This window comes from Acinonyx jubatus, chromosome A3 (genome assembly GCF_027475565.1).
Source record: "Acinonyx jubatus isolate Ajub_Pintada_27869175 chromosome A3, VMU_Ajub_asm_v1.0, whole genome shotgun sequence".
NCBI lineage: Eukaryota > Metazoa > Chordata > Mammalia > Carnivora > Felidae > Acinonyx > Acinonyx jubatus.
In genome coordinates, this window is record NC_069388.1 from 11,420,376 (window position 1) to 11,442,627 (window position 22,252).

Consider the following 22,252-nt stretch of genomic DNA (forward strand, 5'->3'; position numbering starts at 1 on the left):
CAGAAACCACCCCAACTCAAAGTGACATAAGAAAAACAAAAACGTGTGTATGAACGCATTGGTTTTACACAAATGCAGTTTAGAGAGGGCTTCCGCTTCAGGAATGGCTGGATCCAGATGCGTCCCTATTGTTTTCATGCTCTCTCCAACTCTCACCCCTTTTCCTTTCGTGTCAGGGTCACCCCACAGGGTGGCAAAGATAGTCCTCAGCATTCCCTGGGCTCCCACTCTGCCAGGTCAGCCAGCCAAGGAGACAGAAACAGACTTTTCTGTGTTGCCCCAGCACACGTCTGGGGGTTGACTCTGGTTGGCCTGACGTGGGTCACATGTCCTGTCAGAACCAATCTCCGGGCTCTGGGGATGGAATATGCTCGTTACCCACGCCTGACCCGTCCTACTGCTCCTGTCGTAAAGAACGCCTGCTCCCTCTTGAGCCACGTGGAGTTGTAGTTGGGGAGGAGTGGTTCTCCAAAGGAAAACAGGGTGCTGCTCCAGAAGATGAGGGGATGGACGGTGGTCAGGCACAAACAACAGTTGAACACCCCCCCTCAACTGTCTATTATCTCTACTCCCAGGCCTCTTTCGGACATGCTTCGAGCTCAGTGTTTGTTAAATGAATGAGTGATTGTATAAGTAAACTACTAAAAGTCCATCTGATTTATCAGGAAGGGCGTGCCTTTGGGGATAAGTTCCTCGGAGGAGCAAGGCATCTTCTGATTGCCCACGTCCCGTTCGTTTTTGCTTTTTTTTTTTTTTTTTTTATGTTTAGTCATTTTTGAAAGACAGAGAGAGACAGAGCACAAGCAGGGGTCGGGTGGAGAGAGAAGGAGACACAGAATCCGAAGCAGGCTCCAGGCTCCGAGGGGTCAGCACACAGCCTGACGCGGGGCTCGAACTCATGAACCTCGAGATCATGACCTGGGCCGAAGTCAGACGCTCAACCGACTGAGCCACTCAGGCGCCCCTGTTTGTTGTTATTCTAAATGCACAGGTTGGCATCATTCCAAACTGCCAAGCCTGGACTCTGCCCACCCTGGTGCAGAGCGCCGCTGTCTCACGGTCGGTCCCACAGTGGGTCCCCGCCCGCCACAGGCCCGGACAGATGTCGGTGAATCAGGAGTGGCTCACTCTGCCCCATGGGAAGCGCACGGGAGCCTCTAGCCCAGGGAGGTGATGAGCAGGGTCTGAGAGAGCAGCCGTCACCGGGTCTCTTTCCTCCTCGTTTTCCTCCCCACACTTGCACCCCGTTCTCTTCCACACCAAGAACTTCTGAAGGATCCTCTTTGTGCCTGAGTCACAGGCAGGGACCAGGCAGGTGACGCCTGGAGGGAGGCGGGCCCCAGCATACACACTCCATCTAAGGGGACAGCTGGGGCTCGGCCCTAGCCCACTGTGGCCCCATGACAATGTGGGAGCAGGGTAGTCCAACCTTCTGATTGTTTTAAGTAGACTTCATTTTTTAGAGCGTTTTAGGTTCACAGAAAAATGGAGTGGAAAGTGCAGGGAGTTCCCATATACTCCCTGCCCCCCATCCCCCCAGGCACAGGCCCCCCCACAGTGAACATCCCCCATCAGGCTGGGACCTTTGTTACAATCGGTGAACCCACACGGACACATCATTATCACCCAGAGTCCCCGGTTCATGTCAGGGTTCACTCTTGGTGTCGCACATTCTGTGGGTTTGGACAAAGGTACAATGACGTGTAACTGTCATTGTACTATAGAGAATAGTTTCCCTGCCCTACAAATCTCTGCTCTGCCCATCCATCGTCCTCTCCCATTTCACCCTGAGCAACAACCACTCATCTTTTTATTGTGCCCATAATTTCACCTTTTCTAGACCTTTTGATTTTTTTTTTTTCTTTTTTGCTTTTTCTTGCAACACCCACAGCTGTGACTGGACGGCCAGTGTCCACGCTGAACAGCCGATGCCCACACCAGTCTGGTTAAATATTTTGAACACTCTTCCTAGAAATATCCCTTTCTTTAAATGCTGATGAGAAGTTCTAAATTTATGAAAACACCATGCGGGCAAATCAGATAGTTTGCAGGTTGCATTTGGTTCACGGGCTTCCAGTGTGAGAGGGCAGACATGGGGATTAAGGAGAGGCTGGCGTCAGGTAGGTCCGTTCCAGCTTTGCCGCTTCCTACCTGGGTGACCTTGGGCTAGTCTCCTTGCCTCTCTAAACCCGTCTGTCAGGTGGAGGCCTTATGCACGTGATTATGGAGGGGGACCCAGCCAGTGCCGGGGTCTGAGGTCTGAGGTCCTGGCATTTTCACACGTTTCCTTAGATTACAGTATGTAGAACAAACCAAAGCACAGATGTATTGCTCTTGTAAAATTCAAAAACAAGAAAAATATCAAAAATCCCCAGAAATATGCAGACTTTTGGGGTAGAGAGAAACAAAAGACCGACTGAGACTTGGCGCCTGCCCGGCCGGGCAGAGGGAACACCAGTTTCCCTGCATCTCAGAAACCCGCCATAACGACAACCGTCTTGATGGCCAATGGCGATTCAGGGTCAGGAGCCAAGCTCCGGAATCCCGGTTGAGCTGTACATTAGCTGTGGGGCCTTGAACAAGTCACTCAACCTCTCTGTGCATCCGGAGCTTCAAGGGTGGTGTTCTTGTCATGGTCTGTGTGATCGGTGCCCCCTGAGCTGGGCGGGGCACGGCCGGCCCTGGTGGCCCTGAGGTCCTTGTCTGGAAAACGAGGACAGTCTTTGCAAGGATGAAATGCGTTAACACGCACAACGCGCTTGAGGCGGTGCCTGGTGCAGGGCAGTGGTTTCCTGAGTGTCCACCAAGAGGAGCGTTCCCATCTCTGTTCGGTGCCACGTGCTTTGCCTGCATCTAGCCCTGCTGTACCATGATCAGCCCATTTTTTTTTTACATTTTTTTTCAACGTTTATTTATTTTTGGGACAGAGAGAGACAGAGCATGAACGGGGGAGGGGCAGAGAAAGGGAGACACAGAATCGGAAACAGGCTCCAGGCTCTGAGCCATCAGCCCAGAGCCCGACGCGGGGCTCGAACTCAGGGACCGCGAGATCGTGACCTGGCTGAAGTCGGACGCTTAACTGACTGCGCCACCCAGGCGCCCCGATCAGCCCATTTTAAAGAAGAGAAAACTGAGGCTCAGAGAGGGCCGTGACTCGCCCGGTGTTGCCCAGCTAGTAAGTGGCAACAACAGTAACACTAACAATGAAAGCGATAACGTGAAAAGGTTGGGAACATCTAATACCGACGTAGCACCCGAGCGGGCACACGCTGGGCCCGCCGCTTTAAGTGCGTGATCCCCACTTTGGCTCCAACACCCTTGCGCTGCTGCCCCCCCCCCCCCGGCCCCTGCCTAAGAAGGTGTGTTTCCCGCTTAGGACCTGAGAGAGGGTCAGCTCCAGACAGGCCTGAGAGAGCATGAGTCCGGTCCTCAGACTTCAGTCCTGGCTGGGTTCCCAGCGGGCACCCTGGCCCTGTGACCAGAGCTTCACCCCTTCCTCCCTTTTATCCTCAGATTTCAAAGCACTTTCCACACACACTCTAATTAGAGAAGACACCTTCCTGCACTCCCAAGAGGCAGGTATTTGTAATTAACTGCCTCTGCAAGGCCGCAGGGCATGGGGCTACAAACGCCTCTAATTCTGGGATATGCTCACAGGATGTGGCCAGGACAGCCTTGACCGCCACCCACTCGGAGGCCCTCCCAGACTACCTGATCCAAAGCAGTCCCCTCCTCTTCCTCTCACCCTCCTCACCTCTCGCGCGCGCACCTGCTCTGTGTCTGTGTGGCACTTAGCAGTTTTTTAAATCACGTATTTACTTAGCAGCATGTCAACTTACAATGATACCAGCAGCTATATTTATAAAGCAGCCACGGTGTGCTGGTCTTGCCTTTCGCTCGTATCAATCCCGGGGGCACAGAGAGGTTAAATAACCTCTTCAAGGTCACACAGCTAGTGAGGAAGCACTGTGCTTATTTGTTAGTTCATTTGTCTGAATGTTTATTGTCCCATCCATCCATCCATCCATCCATCCATCCATCCATCCATCCAATCATCTACCTATTTACTCAATACATTAATTTAACAAAAATTGTGTACCTGGCTGGGCTTTAGGCCCTGAGGACACTGGGTGATCTTGTTCACTGCTGGGTCCCCCGTGCCCAGAACAGTGCCTGGCATGTAGCCGGCACTTGATAAAGACTTGGGGATTGAACTAATTCAGGATGCTGTGTTTAGCCTGTGTGAGAGCACAGTCTTTGTGTAAATACAAGTGTCTCTGTGCCTGAGGGACAAGAAAAACCACATCGACTCTTCCCTAATTCTCCACACTCCTTCACATTTCTGTGCCTTTGCTCAAGATGTTCCCTCTGGTGTCTTTCCCTTTCTCCTCATTCAGATCAGGGTTTAGTGAACTACAGGCCAGGGACCAAATCTGGCCCGTCACCTGCTTTTGTAAGTAAAGCTTTACTGGAACACAGCCACATCTATTTGTCGACGTATTTATCTATGGCTGCATTTGATCTACAACAGAAGAATGGAGTGGTTGCAACAGACCTGATGAGTCTGAATATTTACTCTCTGGCTCTTTACAGACAAGGTTTGTTAACTCCTGATTTAGCTGACTTTTCCATATCCTTTCAAAAAATGTTTATTTTGAGAGAGAGAGAGAGAACGTGCACGCGTGAGCAGAGGACGGGCAGAGAGAGAGGGAGAGAGAGAATCCCAAGCTGGCTCCGTGCTATCAGCACAGAGCCCAACACAGGGCTTGATCCCACGAACCACGAGATTGTGACCTGAGCCGAAATCAAGAGTCGCACACTCAACCGAGCCACCCAGGTGACCGTCATATCCTTTCAGAATGGGTTGAAATGCCTCCTTCTTCAGGAAGCATTCTGTGATTTTTCAGGCTGGATTAAGAGCTCCTACTATGTGCTCCCATAGCCCCACACTTCCTTCTAAAATAGTGTTTCTCAACCTACCCCCACTCCAGGAGCCTTTTATTTTTTTTTCAACGTTTATTTATTTTTGGGACAGAGAGAGACAGAGCATGAACGGGCGAGGGGCAGAGAGAGAGGGAGACACAGAATCGGAAACAGGCTCCAGGCTCTGAGCCATCAGCCCAGAGCCCGACACGGGGCTCGAACTCACGGACCGCGAGATCGCGAGATCCCGCGAGATCGCGAGATCGTGACCTGGCTGAAGTCGGACGCTTAACCGACTGCGCCACCCAGGCGCCCCTCCAGGAGCCTTTTAATATACTTTTTTCCTAACTGCCGTCTCCTCTCCCGCAGTGAAATTTTAATACACAGAAAAACTATGTACCTGCTTATGCGCTGTGGTCCTTTGGAGGGCCACAAGCCATTGTAATATCCCATTTTTTTTGCCCCTATTGAGAATACACGCTAGTATAACTTATTGTCCTGCATTCACCCAGTTGTACAGAATGCGTCGTGCTCCCACCATGTGCTGGGCCCTGCTCTAGGCACAGAGGACACGTGATAGACACAGCCCCTGGGTCTGGTCACCTATTCATGGGATGGTCCCGCACTCTGAGCAATTTGGAGGCAGGGACTCAGCTAATTCAACTTAACATCAGAATTGTTTCCCAGAGCCTGGCACAGAGTAGGTATTTAACAAGTTCAACAACTTGTTGACATAAGTAGTTATGGAAATGCAAAGGCACACGGTTGACAGGGTGACTTGGAAAAGTAAAGTTGTGTTGGAATAGAGATGGGGATTGTTGGATTGATGGTCCCATTTCAGACATTTTCAGGGAGCCCACTGCCAGTCGTCAGTCAGTCAGTCAACAAACATTCATCCAATGCATAGTCTTGTCTGGTAGGCTGTGGTGGGACACCATCCTTCCCAAGGCTGTGAGACAGATGTCACAAACTGCCAGTTCCAGCTACGGATGCGTATTTGGGTTATTCTTCACAGTGTTGAAAAACCACACACAGGGATTAGATTGACTGACAACCTTTAGAAATTGGGAGACTTCCTATAAATATCTGAATTTCCATCTTCTCTGGAACAAAAGGGAATGATCTGGCGGCCATGGGCCTGCATTCCTCACTGGCAGGAGTCACGTGCAGCTGGGGAGGAGCTGCCCCTTCAGATGGGACACACGCTCACCAGTTTGCCCCAGTCTCTACCCCTCCCTGCTGTCTGCTCCACCTTGAGATGAGAGTCAGCTGCTGTTCGGTACAACGTGGTTTCTTTACACCTGGCCCCCTTCACTCTTACCAGGCTCCTAAAGGCTTTTGAGCTTTCGATCCCCAGGATATGCTGGTAAGAAGGTCCAGGGTGGAGACCTGAGGAGCATGTTTATGGCAAGCCCTGCCCTCTGGCTTCCTCTGGGGTCTGGCCTGGGGGAGGTGGCATCGGAGGGGGGGAGGGGAGGGGAGGAGAGAAGCCAGGGCATTTCACCCCCCCCCCCCCCACCATGCCTCAGGCATCAGACATGCTCTTTGGTGCCTGCAAACTGTCCTAGCCTTCAGAGGCCCGCTGGGTTCTGAGGTTCTGTCTTGTCTTCTGTCTCTACAGTCTCTACATGTAACCAGTTCCCATGTTAAATTCCCTCTGTTGAAGGACCTGAATGTGTGGAGGCAAGTGACTCCTCCTCTCAGGGAGACAAAAGAAAGTCAGGCTCGATGGTCTCCAGAGTCCTCTGGTCCCTGCCAGTTGCTGAGCTCCCTGGGGAAGAGACAGCATCTTTGATCTCCAAGCCCGCGGCCGGCGGACTCTCCTGGAGGCCCCAGTGAGGCAGGGGGAAAAGTCCCTTCTGGAGATGCTGGTAATGGACACTGGGAGGAAATGGGGCCACGGAGTGAGGCCAATTCTGCTGTGGCCGCACAGGGGAGGGGAGGCCTGATTGTCCAGCTGGAGCCTTTTTCTGGCTGCTGGGAGGGGCAAGATGTGGGCTCCAAACTGGGAGGCCAGGAGATGGAACCTGGCACCTTCCCAGCTCTCCATGTAGAACCCATTAGGTGACTGGGCCTGGCCGTGCCAAACTGGAGGGCGGAACTGGGGAGAACGTCTGTGGGCATATGCCGCACATCTAAACGGTGTAGACCTGTTTCGTTTCTCCTTGAACTTAGGAAACTGCAACCCCGTGTTCATGGTGATCGCACTGGTGCAGGATGATTAAATGACTTACTAAAACGAAAAGGAACTATGCGCAATACTTCCTTTTGATGGGGAAAATTCAGGGAGTTCTTCATTTGTTTTGTGTGTGCTGCATGTGTTTCTATACAGCATCTAGCTGGGTGTTTTAGAAAATGAGAGTCTACACTGTGATTTCACCCTGCAGGGCAACTCCATCTTTGGGAACAAACATCTTTCCAGCTCTTTGGTTGTGGTCTGCCCTCCCTGCTGGTACCTCCAGGGGCAGAGCAACAGGCTTGCTTTGCTCCCCAGGTACTCCCGTGTGTAGGTGTGAAGGTATTAAGGAAAGTCTTGGTCCACCATACACAAAAAATAATTCCAGTGGATCGAAGGCTTGAATGTAAGACCCGAAACCATAAAGCTCCTAGAAAGAAACGCAGGCAGTAACTTCTTGACATCAGCCTAGGGGGTGACGTTTTAGACCTGACACCGGAAGCCAAGGCATCAAAAGTAAAAATGAACACGTGGGATTCCATCCAACTAAAAAAGCTTCTGCACAGCAAAGGAAACCATCCACAAAATGAAAAGGCAACCTACCGAATGGGAGAAAATACTTGCAAATCCGGCATCTGATAAGGAGCTAATATCCAAGCCATATCGAGAACTTACACAACTCAGTAACAGAAAAACAATCCGGTTCACAAATGAGCAGAAGATCTAAACAGATATTTTTCCAAAGGAGACATCCAGACGGCCGATAGGTAGGTACACAAAAAGATGCTCGACATCACCGACCGTTAGCGAATCAAAACCACAATAAGGTACTGCCTCACACCTGTCAGAACAGCTATCGTCCAAAAGACAAGAAATAGTAAGTGTTGGCGAGGACGCGGAGCAAAGGGAACTCGTGCAGTGTTGGGGGGAATGTAAGCTGGTGCGGCCACTGGGGCAAATGTATGGAGCTTCCCCCACAAATTCGAGCAGAACTGACCTATGATCCAGCAGATCCACTTCTGGGTATTTATCCAAATAAAATACAAACACTAATTAAAAAAGATATCTGCACTCTCATGTTCATTGCAGCATTATTTACAATAGCCAAGACATGGAAACAACCTGTCTACCAACAGATAAGTGGATAAAGAACATGCGATAGATATAGATATATTTCCATAGATCTATGGATATAAAGATGTTTCCATAGATATACATCTATATGTATATATATACATCTGCATATATAATAGAATATTTCTCAACCATAAAAAGAAGGAGATCTTGCCACTTGTGACAATGTGGATGGACCTTGAGGACACAATGCTATACGTGAAACAAGTCACACAGAGGAAGGCAAATACCATATGATCTCACTTAAATGTAGAATCTTAAAAAAAAAAAGGCTCATAGATACAGAGACCCGCAGTGGGGGAGAGAGGCGAAGGGGTCAAAAGGTACAAACTTCCAGTTATGAAATAAGCTAAGTCATGAGGATGTCATGTACCGCATGGTGACTATAGCTAATAATTCTGTTTTGCATGTCGTAAAGTTGTTAAGAGATCTTCAAAGTTCTCAAGGCAAGAAAAAATTTTGTAACTATTCCTAGTGATGGATGCTAACTACATTTCTGTGGTGATCACTTTGCAGTATATACAAATATTGAATCATTATGCCGTACACCTGACACTAATATATTGCATGTCAATTGTACCTCAAACAAAAAATTTAAAAGTCCTGGGTTATATTTGGTTTGTTACCTTGCACAGCTTTGATGTCACCTCTGGGCATTTGCACACACTACATTCTCTGCCTGGGTAGTCTTTGCAGCCTCTTTGGCCCAGTTAATACCCCATCCCTGTTCATATCTTAGCTCCAGTGTCACCTCCTCAGGGAAACCTTCCCTGATTTTCCGAACAAGATTTGGTCCCCTTGTCAAATGTTCTTATGTCATTCATTCATTCATTGTTTCTTTCCATCACTTCAACATTCAACCACTTACCCAATGAACAGCACCTACTCAGCCCTAGGATTCGTTCCAGGCACTGGGGACACCACCTTTGCCCTCACGGGGCTCACATTTAGGGATTATCCAATAAACAAGTACACAGACATGTGCTGAGAAGGAAACCGAAAGGGTGATGCTGTGAGAATGACCGGTGGGAGGGGGTGGAGACCTCTCTAAGGAGGTGATGTTTGAACCAAGATTTGAATCAAGAAGCAGCAGCTGGTCATGGGAAGGTCTGGGGAAAGCATAGCAGTTAGAGAGAACAGCAAGTGCAAAGGCCCTGAGGCAGGAACATTGAGAAACAGCTAGGAGGTCATTGTGGCTGGACCACTGCGGGGAGAAGTGGGCCCAGACAGGTAAGGTGGTGGCAGGTTGTGCAGGGCCTTGGGCCCTCAGTGAGAACTCTGGGTTTTGACCCAGAGCAGAGGGCTGCCATCAAAGGGTTTTAACAACGAGGTCTTGTGCTTCTTCACAATTGCAACCTTCATCATGATTTGTAATTCTACTTCTGCATAACTGTTGGGGTGTTGTCTGGGTCTCCTTCTGAGTTCCCAGATGGGACACACATGTCCCTTCTGATCCCCAAGTTAGCTGTGTGTCTGACTCATAGTACATGTAGGTCTCAGGCTGGGTGCCCCCGGAAACAGACACTGAGGCAAGGATTCAAGTTGTCTGTTTGGGAGGCGATCCCAGGAAGTAAGGGAGTGGGGACAGGAGACAGAGAAGGGAAGGCAGCCAATCCAGGGTACATTCTGAACAAGTTACTGCTGGGAAACTGGGGCTCTATCCCACCGGGGAGCCCTGGAACCTGTGTGAACATGCCTCCATGGTATTCCCACCAAGAGGTGAGGAAACGGGGGTTTCTATCCACTATCTCCCACCCGTCGTTGGTGGCTGCCAGACGCATGAACCCTTGGGCATTATCTGCTCATCCCGCATGAGCTCCAAGGGTTTTCTGGTGGCCCAAGAGAGTCCTTAGCAAAGAGACGCAGGCACTGGTGACCGGGAGCCATTGGGTCGGTGAGCGGAGGGGTGCAGTCTATATTTAAGGAAATAAATGACTACTTACTGATGGACGAACAGAGAGAAAAGTGCCTCCGAGCACATTAGCGTGGGCACCACTTCCTCTCGAGTTTTCGGTGAATCCTCAGAGTTCCTTAGAGGGCTGCTTCCTGCTCCAGTCTCTTGATTTTTGTGTGGCCAGGATGGAAGCTTCTGGAAGCCTGCCCCTCCCAACTCAGGAGGCTGGGCTCACCACACCCCGGGAAACTGGGAAGAGGAAATCTGCATTTTTCTCTAGGACACAGTTTCTTCAACAGTCCACAAGGCTTTCTCAGCGTTCGGCCCACTCTTATTCGGCTGGGCCGGCCTGATGGTGTGGGCCCTGCATTCCAGGAGCAAAGCCCTGCTCTCTTTCCCCTGCCTGGGAATGCTGGACCGCACTTGGGTGGTACCGTGCCCCCTGCCCACCACCCGGAAACTGGCCTGGGTGGCGACGGGCAGGTGGGGAGGAAGGCAGGGTTTTGAACGCGTCCCTCACCGCCCTGGGAGAGGTTGGGGACGGCGGGGGTAGCTGCAGAAGCGTGATGCGGTCACAGTCCCTTGGGGTGTTGCCCTGGTCTCTTGGTGCAAGATGCCTGGACCTCACATCCACATTCCAGCCAGTGGGAAAAGGAAAGGGGGAAAGGCACTTCCCTCCCCTGTATACTACAACCTGGAAGTTGGCCCCAGGTCTTAGGATCACATCCCATTGGTCACATCTAACTGCAAGGGAAGCTGGGAAATGTAGTCTTTATCGAGGCAGCACCAGGATCTGCTACAAATCCATTGCTAGGCGACTAGGGGAGGAGGGATACTAAGCGACAACTGGCAGTCTCGACCACATCCCATTTCATAGAGGGAGAAAGTAAGGAAGAGAGCGGTTGAGTGGCTTCTTCAAGGTCCCACAGAGAATAAAGAAATAAAGTAAAAACATGTATATAAAGCATAGGTGCCTAAAGTGGGCCTTATCCTTCAACCCCATTCACACACATCCTTTTAGTATCACCTACCGCAATTTATCAGTTTCAAGGGTCTCCTCTGGGGGACGATGCTGGAAGTTTCCCTGCACCTCCCGGACTGATGAGTTTTTTTCAGCGTCTGAAACCCACACCTTTCAGGTCATCCAGGTGTGACCTCGTTTTCAGGATCATTTCTCAAGCAGAGCAAGGGACTCATGGCCCTGCTTTCTTCTCCATTCCCTAGTAGGAGATGTGCTGAGGCAAATTCCCAGCCAGAAAGATTCCCCTGAACCTCAAGAAAACTGAAGCTCAGAGAGGGGAAGCATCTTTCCCCAGGCTGCACAGCTTGTTCTTGGCAGAAACAGGATTAAGACCCCCGGATGAGGAGCCCTGGAGAAACACTGTCATCCAGCTTCTAAAACCTGGGCCACATCATTGCTCGTTCACCTTCTCATTGCCTATTCTCTACCCTTGTGTGTTTACGTCCTCTTCTGTTTTAATCTCTTTGCTGTGGTGTTAGTGGGATTTCTGGCAGAAGCTGAGGTTTACATGCAGACACTCTGATCTTATTTAGGGATGGGAGCGGATAGTTTCGGCCCCAGAGGAGGGATTAAGATTGGGCGAAAACAGTCACGTTACCATTGCTATCACACCTCCCGTTTGCTAAAACTCACTTTCCCAGCCTCCTTTGCAGTGTGGAGCAGACACATGACCGGTTCTGGTCAATTACATGTAAGGGGAATCCCTCCAAAAAGATTGTGGAGAAAACTTTCCTTTCCAGATTGAAAGAGCTCAAGGAGAAGGGAGATTCCACTGTTCCCCAACCCTTCCTTCGTGTCTCGAACTTTTTAAATGATGTGACACTTGGAACTGCAGCAACTATCTTGTGACCATGAGGCAACAAGACTAAAGACAAAAGCTAAAACCCAGGATGGCCAGGCAGATGGGTTGCAAATGGCTGGATACTGGATGACATAGACAGATGACCGAGATAGACGCTGCCTTGACCCTGACACCATCTACTTTCAGGCTTTTCATCCTCTGGAACAATGAAATGCCTTTATTGTTTAAACCAGTGTTAGTGGAATATTCTGAAGTTTTCAGACAAAGGTCATTCCTAACTGGTACACTTATGTTTTGCCCATCATATTTTGGCCCTGGAGTTTCTGCCCAAATCCCAGATGGCAGGACTGTCCCTTATTTCCGTGAGTGGCCAACACCCTACCCTTCCCTTGGAAGCTAATGGAGAGCAGCCCAATGAGTCTGCTCGGATCCTCGCAGGATGAATGACATATAAAGAAACCTACAAAGCATTTGAATCCTGGGAGGACGTTCGACATTTACTCAACTTCAAGGGGTACAACATTTGCTTATACGTTGAAGCTTCGATTCCTCGAGGAATTATCAACTCGGAGTGGCACAGCATTTGGAGGATTTTTGACTTGGGTTCTGATACCAGAAGAATCACGATGACTAACAGTGACATGCTTAGTACAGCTTGCCACGTACTTTCGCAGGCACTTCGCTTACACTAACTCATTGCATCTTTACAACAGCCCCATTAAGGAGATACTTATCTTTCCTCCATTCTTCAGATAGGCAAGTTGAGGCACAGGGCAACTGGGGTGACATAACTGGAACGTGACGCCTGGTACCTGACTCCAAAGTTCAAGGGGCAGAGAGAGAGGGAGACCCAGAATCCGCAGCAGGCTCCAGGCTCCGAGGGGTCAGCACACAGCCTGATGCGGGGCTCAAACTCACGAACTCTGCGATCATGACCTGAGCCGAAGTCGGACGCTCATACGACTGAGCCATTCAGGCGCCCCGATCTATCATTTCTTTTAAAAGAAGTTCGGTGTGGTCAGCCACGGAGCCCTCCGACCTTGCCCTCTGCCATCCTCAGCCGCTGGCCTGGTGCCACGTCACTGGCATAAGATGGCAGCCAGGGTCAAGCGTCCCCTTCTCCCACAGCTGCGGCCAAGGCAGGAAGAGTGGGGCGGGGGCAGCACGGCCACTCCTCCCCGGCTGAGAAAATCTCCCGGGAGCACTCATCCTGCCTCCGCCCCCGGTGCGTCCTACTGGTCAGAACCAGGTCACATGCTCATCTCGGACCAATCACTGGCAGGCCAGAATGGGCGTGTCGTGGTGGGCTAGACCAATCACATCCATGACCTGGGGCGGGGCACAGCGTGGTTGGCACAAACCGGGGTTCGGCCAGCCAAGAAGAAAGGGGTGGCTGTTGGGTAGGCACCAACGATGACGAGACGGAAGCCGACGTTTCTGGAGCGCGTCCAGGGAGCCGGGCTTGGTCTTAAGCTCTTTGCATATATTGTCTCATTGAGTCTTCACGCTGTTATTTATGATGCACCATTAGAAGCCCAAAGAACCTCAAGGGCTTACCCCGAATCACCTAAGCAGGAGACGAGGAACCTGAACTCAAATGCAAGCCCCTTAGACAGCCACTGTCAAAGCATGTGGGTAGGGTTACCAGATAAAATACAGGGTGCTCAGTTAAAGTAGAATTTCAGATAAAGGAAGAAAATATTTTAGTATAGATATGTTCCAAAGGTTGCATGGGGCATACGTATACTAAAAAAAGTTTATTGCTGATCTGAAGTTCAAATTTAACTGAGCATCCTATATATATTTTCTGAGAGGTGGGGGCAGGGGCAGAGGGAGTCCGGGAGAGAAAGAATCCCAAACAATCTCTGCACTGTCAGTACAGTCCCCCCCCCCCCCCCCCCCCCCCCCAGGGATCTACCCCATGAACCGAAAGATCATGACCGGAGTCCAAATCGAGAGTCACATGCTTGGAGTACCCGGGTGGCTCAGCTGGTTAAACGTCTGACTCTCCATCTTGGCTCAGGTCGTGATCTCACAGTTCGTGAGTTCAAGCCCCACATCAGCTCTGTGCTGACAGTACAGAGCCTGCTTGGAATCATCTCTCTGCCCCTCCCCCCCCCCATCAAAATAAATAAATAAATTAAGAAAAAAAAGAGTCAGATGCTTAACCAACTAAGCCACCCAGGTGCCTCGAGCATCCTGTATTTTTATTTGCTAAATTTGACAATCCTACTAGAGTAACCAAGAAAGAAATCTAAACAGTGGTGTGGGGGCTCAGCCACGTTTCGCTTGTATAATAAACACCAAGGAATATTCCTCAGTTCCACAAGAAGTATGTGTTCCCCCATTTTTCAAGACCCTGACCCTTCTTGGATTATTGTTTTCCTCTTCTTGAGAGAAATATGGGTACTGAGAAGACTTCCCAGCTCTCAGGAAAACAACTGTGTTTGCACTGTGATAAAGGCAACTGGCATTTAGCCCAAGGGCCAGGGAGGCAGTAGGGAGAGGTGGGGAGTGTGGAGAATTGGGGCATCCCTTTCAAACATTCCCACGGGCCCAGCCCAGTCAGATCTCCCAGTGTTTTAAGGGAGGTTGAAATCTGGGTTTTCATGTAAAAATCCCTTGATTTGTGAACATTGGCTCTGATTTTGTTAAAATGCCACACGGGCCAAAGGAAACATAGCTGTAGGCCTGTGGACAGCCAGGAAAAGTCTCGGCTGTGTAGCTTTGAAAGAGGAGCCTGCAACCCTGTGAGGAGGGGAGCAGAGGAGAGGCAACTTTGGCAAGTGGGGAGTACTGGGGGCCAGGAACTGCAGCCAGACCTAGGTTCGAATCTCTCCCCTTCCAGATGACTGCTGTGTGATGACAAGTGGATTGCAGAGGCTCTCCGTTTTCTAAACCATTTTTAAATGTTGACTTTATTTTTGAGAGAGAGAGAGAGAGAGAGGCAGAGAGAGAGGGAGACAGAGGATCCAAAGCAGGTTCCATGCTGACAATAGCGAGCCTGATGTGAGGCCCGAACTCACAGACCGTGAGATCATGACCTGAGCTGAAGTTGGACCCTCAACCGACTGAGCCACCCAGGTGCCCCTCTGTTGTCTAAACCAGTTAGAAGATGTAATCATACCCATCCATCTCACTGTGTAGCTGTGAGGTTTCCACAGAACAAGCTACAGAGGTAAAGTCACTGCCTGGGACCAAGGGACTGGAGGCCAGTCCCTTTCCTTTCCCTGGGAAGGGCTCACACTAAGTTCCATTTAACCGTTACTTTTTATCATATGATTTCACAAACAGATGAAACAAAACAGATGAACCTAGGGGGAGGGAGGGAAAAATAAGATAAAAACAGAGAGGGAGGCAAACCATCAGAGACTCTTCAATACAGAGAACAAACTGAGGGTTGCTGGAGGGGAGGTGGGGGAGGGGCGGACTATGGGGGATGGGCATTCGGGAGGACACTTGGGATGAGCACTGGGTGTTCTATGTAAGTGATGGATCACTAAATTCTACTCCTGAAACCATTATTACACTATATGTTAACTAACTTGGATTTAAATACAATTTTTAAAAATGTAAAAAAAAAAAAAACTGTAATGATTAAAATCATAAGGCATTGCAGTCACAGTCCTCGGGTTCAAATCCTGGCTCTGACACTAACTGGGTGACTTTGGGCAAGTTATCTGATCTCTCTAAGCTGAGCTTCCTCTATCAAATGAGGGAAAATAGTTGTCCCTTAAAGCTTTATGGAAATCAATTAAGATCATTCATGTTTGGAGCTTACACGGTGTCTGATATCCATTATATGTTTAATAAATGGCGATTAGGATTCAAAAAATAAATAAATGTTACTTTTTCAAGTTCTTTCTCCCTTCCTCCTTCTTTTCTACTTCCTCCCCCCCCCCCCCCCCCCTTCTTCTTCTTCTTTTTAAAAGAGGTTTAGGGTCAGGTGTCAGGAGGCCTGGGACGAGGCCCTGGCTCTCTTCCAACCCTGGAGTGAGACATTGGGGGAAGGGCCTCTTCCTTGTGGGGGTCTCAGTTTCTCCCTCTGTGAAATGGGCAGGTTTGATTGGAGCTGGAGAATCTCTTCCGAGTGCCAGGGTCATGCAGTCCTGTGGAGCCTTAGCAGGGAGGGATGAAGGGTGAGATGGTGGCCTCGGCGGTGATGGGAGGGGTGGCTGTGGCAGGAGGCTGAGTCAGAGGCACTGTCAGGGCTGAGAGCAAGGGAACAGACCTGCCTCTAGTGCCCAGTGACTTGCAAGCCACAGGAGGGGAGCAGCCTGTGTCATCAGCGAGCCTGTAAACACCCTCCAAGGACAGCAAGGCCCCTGCTTGTCTTGGATCTGACCACAGGCCCATCCCAGGGATTTGGGGTCAGGGCGCTTAATAAATCATCCTGCCCAGCACATGCAAGCCTGGAGCCCTCCCCCTGGCTTTCTGAGATCTGACCTCTGCCGACCTCTCCCACCCACCTCCCTCTTGCCAGGCCAGAGGCCGGTGAATTTCTCGAACACTGAATTCTCTTCCTGCCTCTCCAGGACTGTGCACAGGCTGTTCCCTCCACCTGGAATGTTCTCTCCCTTTCTCCAGGCTTCACCAAGATAATGCTTCCGGCTGGTTCAAATTTCGGCTCAAAGATCACCTCCTTCTCTGTTCTTCCAGCAAAGGTAGGCCCTCCTGTGGTCCTGTTCATCTTTCCCTCAAAGCGCTCAGTGCCGTCTGTTGCTGGATCTGTCTGCCCTTCTCCTGAGAGCGGAGACTGGGAGGGCCATTTCGGCCACCACAGCCCGTTCACTGAATGACTGAATGGCCGAATGATAAGCTCTCGGAAGGGTTCCAGGTAAATGTCACAGGCCTCGGGACTCAGCTTCCTCTCAAAGGGATATCGTATCAGGTCTCCTTTCTCAGCCTCAGCCCTCCAGTGTCTCCCCACTGTAGTTGGAAAAAAAGTCCCAGATGGCACGCTGGGCCTCACAGCTCCCCCTGGGGTCCAGCCCAGCTAAGCTCCGCTGCTCCAGGCCATACCCGCACCCCCACCCTAGCTCCACTGGCCTCCTGTTTCTTCACCACACCGGGCTTGTTCCTGCCTCAGGGCACACACTTTCTGTTCCGGGTGGCTGGAATGCTCTCCCCCAGGCCTTCCCGTCTTTCAGGTCCCAGCCCTGTGGCCTGGGACAGACCCTTCCCATACCCGTTCTCCCTCAGCTTGCCCTGCTGTGCTCCTTCACGGCATGTATCGCTGTCTAAAATTATCTCGTTTATTTACAAATGTTTGATCAACCTTGAGCTGAGTTCATGGCCATGCAGAACACAGACAGCTTTCCCCAGCTTCCCTAGAAGCTAGGGGCAGCCATATACTTGAGTTCCAGTCAATGGGTCGTAATAGGAGTGTGCTTGGCAGTTTCTGGAATCCTTCCTAGAGATTTAGCTGTGGCCCACCTTTTGCTCATCATCTTTCCTTCTCCATCCTGCCACCTGGAAGGCAGACGAGAAGGCTGGCGCTGTGGCCTCCACCTTGGATCATGAGGAGGGTCACACCCTAAGGATGGCAGAGTTGTGACCAGGAAGGAGCCTGGGACACTGAGAGCTTTGTGGAGTCTTCAAACCAGCCCTGAACTGCCTACATCTGGACTTCGTTCACACGAGAGAAAAATAAACTCTTTTGTTTATTGTTTATTTTTAAAATTCAATTTATTATATGTTATTTTGACTATACTTGTATGTCCTAGCAGTATGCTCTACTGCAAAACGTCAGCTAGAGTACACGCTACGTCTTTTTATCTTAAAATGTGCTCGATATGTCTTTATCTACTTTGTCCAGAGGGTTGTTTTTTTTTTAAGTGTATTTATTTATTTTGAGAGGGACAGAGGCAGTGCGGGTGGGGGAGGGGCAGAGAGAGAGGGAGACAGAGGGTTCGAAGCAGGCTCCACACCATCAGCGCAGAGGCGGACGTGGGGCTCGAAGTCACGAACCGTGAGATCACGACCTGAGCTGAAACCAAGAGTTGGACGCTGAACCGACTGAGCCACCCAGGCCCCTGTCCAGGGTTTCAGCTGGAGTTACAGGAGGAACCCTGGGCCAGAGAGGGGAGGCCCCTTCCCTGAGGCCACACAGCAGAGGAGAGGCAGAGCTGGGGTTTGCCTGCAGGGCCCCAGATCCTATCCCCCAACCCTCATTTCTAGAAGCTCCCGACTTGAGGTATTTTGCCAGGCTTCTTCCAGGCTTGGCCTGGACAATGGGCGGTAGGGGCTATACCTGCTCTGCCTTATTTCTCAGGGGCCAGAGCACCCTGGAAATGTGAGAGAGAGGATCCCAACTGAGGGACTGGTGGGCGCTGAATCCCAGCTCTGCCACTCGCAAGCTGTGTACCTCGGGGAAGACCTCAGCCTCTCTGAGCCTCAGTTTCCCTACCTACTAACCCCCCGGGCCAGGTCGGGTGCCCCGAGGTGCTGTACTAAAGACGTCTGAAACCTCAGGAGGGAACCAGCACTATACCCACAGAGTGGAAATTCCCGGACTGCAGGCAGCCTCACTGGGGTTGGGAGGTAGGCTACTTACGCAAACTTCGGAATTTGCGTCCTGGTTCAGATCCTGACCCCACACTTAGCAACCGCGTGACCCTGAGAGTGTCACTTCCTTTGCTATAGCTTTCCTTAGTGTCCCTCTTGGAAAATGGGGATTCGTTCATTCACTGCACACACTCGTGTCGGTGCTGGAGAAGTTGGATGGAGTCCTTCTCACGGGCCGACCACGGAGCACGGAAGCCAGCCGGCAAAGAAACAGACAGGTAGCACACAGAATGACAGGAAGATACACAGAGCAAACTAAGGCAGGGGGAGGGAGAGAGAGCGGGAGGGGCTCTCTGGGACAGGGTGGTCAGGGAGGCCTCTCTCAAGCCGGGACACCGGGGCAGAGGCCTGGAGGGTGTAAGACGAAAGGTCCTGGGGCAGCCGAGCCCGGTCCCTCCCATCACCTTGTAACTATTCCCGGGCCTCGTGCAGCTGAATCCTCCCTTAGAGCAGGAGCCACGCGGGGCCGGCTCTCCGTCCCGGGCCCCGGCCAGGGGACGACTGAGGGAGCCAGAGACCCTGGCTCTCTCCTTCCTGCCCGCTAAGTGTCCAGTCCGTCAGCAAAGCTGCCCGTTCTGGCTCCTGAAGTCTCCCTCGGATCCCGCCCCTTCCTTGGGTCCCTGCTCATTTCCTGCCTGGACCATTGCAGTAGCCTCCAAGCCGGGCCCCCTGCTCCGGCCTCACCCTCCCGGGGCTGTCCCCCACACAGCACCCGCATTCATTTCCTCTGGCCACCGTAACAAATTATGACAAGCTTCGCGGCTTAAAACCACACACATGTATTCTCTTACAGTTCTGTAGGTCAGAAGTCTGAAATCTGTCTTGATGGGTTAAAGTCAAGGTGCTGGCAGGGCCAGTTCCTGCTGGAAGCTTCCAGGAGATGATGTTTCCTTGCCTCTCACAGCTTCCCGTGATCACCTGCATTCCGTGGCAGTCAAACCTCCCTCCCTCAGCCTCCATTTTAAAAAAATGTGTATTTATTTATTTTTGAGAGAGAGAGAGTGAACGCACAAGCGGCGGAGGGGCAGAGAGAGGGGGAGACACAGAATCTGAAGCAGGCTCCAGGCTCCGAGCTGTCAGCACAGAGCCCGACGCGGGGCTCGAACTCATGAACTGGGAGATCATGACCTGCGCTGAAGCTGGAAGTCGGACACTTAACCAACTGAGCCCCTCGGGCGCCGCCCCCTCACCGCCCCCCCCCCCCCCCAGCTTCCATCTTACAAGGACCCCTGTGATTCTACTGAGCACACTCAGATAATCCAGGGCAATCTCCCACCTCAAGCTCCGTAACTAAGTCACAGCGGTGAAATTCCTTTTTGCCTAAGAAAGTTAACATTCATAGGTTTGGGGGATTAAGATGTGGGCAGCTTTGGGGGACATCATTCAGCTGACCACTGCCTCTAAAGGGATCCTGTTAGAACCTAACCTGTGTCCCTTCTGCTCAAAATACCCCCTTGACACCCCCCCCCCCGCCCCCCAAGTACATGCAAAGCCCTGACACATCTTCTACCTCGTCTCCTTTTCCTCTCCTGTGCCCTCACCTGGCTCCAGCCACAGGCCTCCCTGCTGTGCCTCAACGGTCCATGCAAATGCCTGCCTCAGGGCCTTTGCACACACTGTTGCCTCTACCTAGAACCTTTCACTCTGCCTCTTCCCAAGGCTGGTTCCTTGTCACCCTTCAGGCTTCACCTCCTCAGAAAGCCCCTCTCGGACACCTCTCTGTAACAGCCCTTCCGCCTCCTCACAGCCACATTTGCCACCGTCTGAAATGACCCTGGTCTTCTTTCTTGTTTATGGTCCACTTTCCCCCACTAGAGTGTTAGCTCCTGACGACCCAGGAGGGGCTCGTGCTCCTCTGCTGGACCTCGGCACCAAGGACGGGGTCTGGTACACGGTAGGTGCTCAGAAAAGACTTGCTCCGTGAATCCGTGGGTTGCCAATTTCAAATGTCCCTCAACGCTGCTGCGAATAAAATACACATTCATTTAAAGGCATTCTGACCTTCCCAGTGACTTTTTGGTTTGATTTATCTTCCTAGTCAATGATTAAGACACTGCCTTCAGATGTCAAAAGTTGGTGAGGCATCATCTATACTAGGCAAGCAAGGACTCATGAGGGCCCAGAAGAGAGCCAGGGGTCTCCCGAGGACAGGAGCCACCAGGAGCAGCAGTGGCTTCTTCTGATGGAGAGCGGGAGCACGGAGGGGGCCACCTGGGCAAGAGGCGCTTTCTCTCTGTGCCTCAGTTTCTGCCTCTGTAAAATGGAGAGCACAACAGGGCTTACCTTGTGGTGGGGACCTCGGTGCTAGGGACACTTGGGACCAGATAATTCTGTGCTGTTGGAGTTAAGCAGCATCCGTGGGTTCCATCCCACCCACGGCCAGTAGCATCCCCCCAGTCGTGACAGCCCCAAATGTCCCCAGATAGAGCCTAACGTCTCCTGGGGGCCAAGATCATCCTCGGCCGCCTCCTAGGGCCCTCCTGGGGGTTGAGAGGTGACGTGGGCACAGAGTCTGGCACAGGGCCCGGCGCTCAGCAGCTGCTCGGGGCACAGGAGCTGCTGCTGTCTGGTTAAGAGGGTGGCCAAGCTGGGATCCTGGCTCCGCCACTCCTTAGCAGGTGGCCTCGGGCAAGGGACTGCAACCCCTGAGCCCAGTTTCTTCATCTGAAAAATGGGATAATAATAGCACTCCCTTTCTTGGGGCTCTCAGGAGGGTTAAAGACCATGCCCAGCAGACAGTAAGTGCTCAATAAACAGGAACTCTGACAAATAGGGTGAGGGGTGAGGAAAATGAAGGCTCTTGGAAAAAGTGGGAGCAAGAGAAAAGGCACTTTGCAAGTTCCTCCCGGGGTCTGTGCTCCTGACTGACGGGCACACAGAGGCACAGCTGCCCACACCCAGGAGGCCAGCTGGTTCAGCCCCTCAGCCCTGCTGGGCCATTTAATAATTAAGCTGGGAAAGGGGGTGATGAGGCTGGAAGGCCCGCAGTGACCGGGCCTGGCCTTGTTTGGCTTTGGTGACGTGATGGCCCTGGGATCATGGCCTTCTTGAGCCCATGGACAGGGGGCTGGGCCCCGAGACAGGCAAGGCCAGGCCAAGGTCTGTGCTGGTGGCCTGCTGCCCGAGTCATGAAGGGGCTGGGAAGAGAGGTGCTCGGCGGCCGCAGGAAAGGGGTCCCGGTGGAAGGAGGGCCACTTCTCACGGGGTCGCTTCCCTCCCTCCAGCATCGCTCCTTCCCTGCCCCACCCCCTCTCCTGTCACCCCCACTTTCTTGCGCACTGACTACGCGCAGAGCTCTGCCCAAACACTTTATGCGGATTGGCCCCCCCCACCCCCATCGGGGAGGGCGCTCTGCCCCCTCCACGGGCCAGTAAGGCTCCCATTGCCCAGGTAAGGAGCCAGAGGCTCCAAGGGCTTGAGTCGCCGGGTCTGGAGTCTCCCACGCTAACCTCACGGTCCTGCCCACTGCCCCGCCGCCCCCTCTCCCTCTGTCTCTCTGTCTCTGTCTCTGTCTCTGTCTGTGCGTGTGTTTCCTTCTCTCTGTTTCTGTACTTCTCATCTCTGCTTCTCCCCTCGCTCTCTCCCTGTGTTTCTCTCTCTCCTCTTCTCTCCCCGCCTGGCCCGCCTCTCTCTGACCGCCCCGCCTCGCGGCCCTGTCTCCCTGCAGCCAGCACATTATGTCCCTGGTCAGAGCCTGACGTCAGGCAGGGCCTGGCGGGCGGCCACGGGCCGCTG

The 22,252-nt window shown here is 51.9% G+C and overlaps 1 long non-coding RNA gene across 3 annotated transcripts in view; it reads right to left on the reverse strand.

The window, feature by feature from the left end:
* Window positions 1–19,719: 19,719 nt before the first annotated feature.
* Window positions 19,720–22,252, reverse strand: part of LOC106980399 (uncharacterized) — a 230,467-nt gene continuing 227,934 nt past the window's right edge. For all 3 annotated transcript variants that reach the window (XR_003416378.2, XR_008289053.1, XR_008289054.1), the window contains one exon: window positions 19,720–20,479. This is a non-coding gene — a long non-coding RNA (uncharacterized LOC106980399). The remainder of the gene's footprint in view (window positions 20,480–22,252) is intronic.